A 5312-nucleotide genomic window follows, 5' to 3' on the forward strand; every position below is an offset into this window, starting at 1 on the left:
AATACAATTATTATTCAAATTTAGGCAGCAACCTCTAATGGCAGCAATGAAAAAACTGAATAATTCTACAACTTCCTCAGTCGCAAATTGATCAAACATGTAATCAAGATGCATGATAATTACTAAAGATTGCAATGCAAAAGTTGACAAAAGAGGAAGGATCTATAATAGGACAATAAAGCTTTGGTGATAGAAATAATGCTGGAGAGTTCCTGACAGAATTTTGCAAGACCAATGGACTATTCATAACAAATACGTTTTTTGATAACATAAAAGGCTACTATACACATGGATCTCATCGGATGGAATACACAGGAATCAAATTGACTACTGAGAAAATTAAAACAATGCCACAAGAGTCAAAATATGACATTGAGTATATCCCAGATAAATTTGGAGACCATCTCAAGAAGAGATTTGATGTGTTAAACACAAATTATTAAAGATCAAAAGAGTTGTGGGATTGCATTAAGAACATCATACATGTCCTCAATTTTTATAAACTTTTACAGACTTTATCCACAGACTATCAAATACAAAAAGAATTGCATTCAGTTCTAGTATTTTAACTGTGAACTCATCAAGTATTCATGACTTGTTTTGCTTTATATTTTTAATATTTTCTGTATTTGGATAAAAAATGAAAAAATGCTATATATTCTTTTATTAGAAATGACATCCCAAGCTCTAATGAACACTTGTATTTGAGATGTTAATAGGTAGGCAATACTAAGAGAAATTGTACACAAACACCATGTAGCTTAGGCAACCTCTACTTATTTTTCAAAAAGTTATGAAGCATCTGTGATTGATAAAGGAAAAAACTCCAAGTCAGCACAAGTAACAGTCAGAGTGTTCCACTTCGTGGACACTTTGACTGCCATATGGTAAATTTTTTATGTAATTGCTGTTGTTAAGTGCTGTCAAGTGGGTTCCATCCCATAGTGACCCGTTATAGTGTTTCTGTAGAGTGGCTGATGAGCTTGAATTGCTGACCTTGCAGTCTAAATGAACTTTGCAGTCCAGCACATTTACTCACAGCATCCCAAATAGTCTGTAAATTAATTGTGCATTCTGAAAAGAGGCAGAGCATTGATGTTTGTGGTGGAATAGAAGACCGGAGTCATGCTGTTAGGTGCCATTGAGTCTGTAGCAACTTGTAGCGACCCTATGCACAACAGAACAAAATACTGCCTGATCCAGGGCCAACCTCACAATCATTGCTGTGTTAGAGCCCATTGATCCCACCACTCTGCCCAATCCATCTAATTGGGGGCTTCCTCTTTTTCTCCAGCCCTCCGCTTTACCAGACATGATACCCTTCTCCAGTAACTGGTCCCTTCTGACAATATGTCCGAAGTATGAAAGACGAAGTCTGGCCATCCTGGCTTCCAAAGGAGTATTCTGGATGTACTTCTTCCAACACAGATCTATTTGTTCCTTTAGTAGCCGTGGTATTATTATTATTCTCCTCCAATACCGTAACTCAAAAGCATCAATTCTTCTATGGTCTTTCTTATTCACTATCCAACTTTTGCATGCATATGAGGATATTGAAAATATCAAAGCTTGGGTCAGGTGCACCTTAGTCCTCAAAGTGTCATCTTTGATCTTCAACACTTTAAAGAGGTCTTGTGCAGCAAATTTGCCTAATACATCATTTTATTTCTTGACTGCTGCTTCCATGAGTGTTGATCAAAGCAAATGAAGTCATTGACAACTTCAATCTTTTCTCCATTTATATGGATGTTATTTATTGATCCAGTGGTGAAGATTTCTGTTTTCTTTACGTTGAGTTGCAACCAATACCGAAGGTGATGGTCTTTGATCTTCATAATGAGTATTTAAGTCCTCTTGGCTCTCAGCAAGCAAGGTTATATCATCTGTATTTTGTAGGTTGTTAATAAATCTTTCTCTAATCCTGATGCCACTTTTTTTTTTTTGTTTTGTTTTTTTTGTTTCATATAATCCATATGAATATAGATTGAATAAGTACGGTAAAAGAATACAACCAGGGCACACACCTTATGTCATTTGACACCTTTTGGTGTTCCCTTGTTCTGTTTGAACAACTGTCTCTTGGTTTGTGTAAAGGGTCTTCATGAGCACAATGAAATGTTCCAGAATACTCATACTTTGCAATGTTGTCCATAGCTTATCAGTGATACACAAATTGAAAGGCTTTTCATAGTCAATAAACCACAAGTAAACATCTTTTTTGGTATTCTCTGCTTTCAGCCAAGATCCATCTGATGTCAACAATCATATCTCTCCTTCCTCGTCCTCTTCTGAAACCAGCTTGAACATCTGGAAGTTCTCTGTCAATATATGGTTACAGCCATTTCTGTACTTTCTTTAGTAAAACTTTACTTGTATGTGATATCAATGATATTGTCCTATGATTTCTGCATTCCATTGGGTCACCTTTCTTTGGAATGGGCACAAATATAGATCTCTTCCAGTCATTCGGCCAAGTACTTATCTTCCAAATTTCTTGGCATAGATGAGTGAGTGCCTTGAGTGCTGCCTCACTTTATTGAAAGATTTCAATTTATATTCCATCAATTCTTGGTACCTTGTTTTTTGTCAATGACTTCACTGCACCTTAGACTTCTTCCTTCAGAATCATTAGTTCTTGTCCATATGCTATCCCTTGAAATGGTTGAACATTGACTATCTTTTTGGTACAGTGACTCTGTGTATTCCTTCCATTTTCTTTTGATGCTTTCTTCTTCATTCAGTATTTTGCCCGTAGAATCCTTCAAAACTTCAAGTCAAGGTTTGAATTTTTTCTTCAATTCCCTCAGCTTAAGAAATGCTGATCATGTTCTTCCATTTTAGTTCTCTAACTCCAGGTCTTTGCAAATTTGTGCAAGAATGTGCAAATGTGCCAAGGACTCATGTCGTAGGTAGAAATCTGGCCACTGTAGATGAGCTTCCTATTCTGTTGGCCTACAGATGTTCAGTTACCTGCTAATATGTCATTATCTCACTGGTTATATAAATTGTTGTCATGGATTGAATTGTGTCTCCCCAAAATATGTGCCAGCTTGACTAGGCCACAATTCTCAGTGGTTTGATAGTTATGTAAGGATGTAATTCTGCAGCTTTGTAATGAGATAATTATCCCCCATCATATGTTCTAATGTAATTATCCTTCTTTTGTGATGTGTTTTAAATCCAACCTCTTTGAGTTAGCACAACTGTGATCAATTGTTTGTTATGTTAATGAGGCAAGATAAGTTGTTGGATGCAACACCCTCATTCAGGTAACAACCCAGATCCAATGTAAGAGGAATTTTCTGGGACATGACCTGCATCTTTCAAGAAGCTTAAAGAGACAGAGAAGAAAAGAGAGAGAGGAACCCCATTACCGGAAAGAAAGAAGAGTCAGGAACAGAGTGTGTCCTTTGGATCTGGGAACTTCCGAGATACAAGGAAAGATCTCAGGAACATGAAAGTCTACAAGGGCTATTCAATTCACAGCTGTCGAAAAGAGACAAGGTCCTTCTTTCAAAGCCCACAGAAATATAAACCCTTACCCTAAAGCTGGAATCCTGAATTTAGACCTCTAACCTATGAAACTGAGAGAAAAAAAATTCAATTCACTTGAAGTATTCATGTTATAGTAGTACCAGACAGCTGATTATATCAAATGATACTATTTGTCAGTACAGTCTACATTTTTCAGTACTTTCCAGAGCATATTTACAACTAAGTGGTTTCATCAAATGTTTATCCCTTTTGGTCAATTTAGGCATATTCACAAACACAAGTGTTTATCAACACCAAGTTAAAACATATAGGCTTATCTGCAGTGGGATAAAACGTTTACAAACTTAACAATTTTATACAAAAAAAACCCACCTATTTATTCGGTTTGACAAAAGCACATTTTACAGATAACTTTGAGAAAATCATGTCTTCAAGAAAGGAACAATTTTGGAGCGGAAAATTCAATTTTAGACAAGAAATATTGACCAAATCAGGAGAGTCTGTCTCTATCCGGAAGATGATGTGAGTAACAGATAATGATTTATGTATGTTATCTCTCCATAAGTACATGTAAAATTGCCCTAAATTGAAACCATTTACTACTAGAATATAATTTACTATTTATAATAAAAAATTAAGTTGCAGTACTATTTCCCATCCTAACTGGTTAATCATAATATCCAATAGAAATTAATCAGCATGTAAATCTTTCTTTTTCTACTGATGCTCCATTTAAGTGTATTTCACATTGTTTTCCAATAAAATTATAACATGAATCATTAAGAGATCAACTACTATATTGAATCAATGCCTTTTTCTTTCACAAATATGACCCACAACTACAATGACTGCTGAAGAAGGTTTACTTTGAATTGTATTTTATTTCTAACTATAGGTCATTGATTAATATATACTTTTTTCCTTTGTTTTAAATTTCAGAAGACTTATTTTTATTTACTTCATTTATTTTTCCTCTCTTTCTGGAATTTATCATGAAGTTATTTTCAGGCTTTTTGCTTTAAATTCAGGTCTCAAAATCTCATAATTTTCATGTTTCTCTGTGGTATACATTCTGGTAATGTCTTTGCATCTATCATCCAATTCACCGATTCTCTCTGCAATTGTGCTAAATCTTTTAGTATACCTCTGGATTACCTTTTAAATTTTAATTATTTTGTAAACTTATACATGTTCTATTTCATTATGTTAAAAATATGTTTAAAAAAACAAATACAAAACCCATTGTCACTGAGTCAATTCCAACTCATAGCAATAATTCCTCTTAGACTTTTGTGTTCTCAATAAAATATGCTGGTATTGGCTATTATAAACCTGATGATCATATGGCTTACTATATCTGGAATGGTAAACAGAAAAGGAATGGTATTGCATTTATTTCTAAAAAGGACATTTCAAGATGCACCCTAAAGGGCAATGCTGTCAGTGATAGGATGATACACATATGTCTACAAGGAAGACAAGTTAATAATATAACTATAGTTTAAGTGTATGCACCAATCAATCCCTAATGCCAAAGTAAAAAACAAATATAAATAAATAAATAAGGAAAGATTGTTTTAGATGTCTACAATGATTTCATTTATTTATTCAAAATTTTTATTGTGAGTGAAGGTTTAATAGAAAAGATCATCAGTTTTACACTGAACAAATCATACACTTTGTTTCAGCTCAATGATTGCACACCCCTCCATCTAACAGCTCCTTCCAAACTCACACATTTTGGGGATATATTAATATATATCAAATGTTTATGTCTTCCGGATGAGTTAGGCATATCCACAAAACAAGTGTTTATC

Source organism: Chrysochloris asiatica, unplaced genomic scaffold, assembly GCF_000296735.1.
Source record: "Chrysochloris asiatica unplaced genomic scaffold, ChrAsi1.0 scaffold00317, whole genome shotgun sequence".
Classification (NCBI taxonomy): Eukaryota; Metazoa; Chordata; class Mammalia; order Afrosoricida; family Chrysochloridae; genus Chrysochloris; species Chrysochloris asiatica.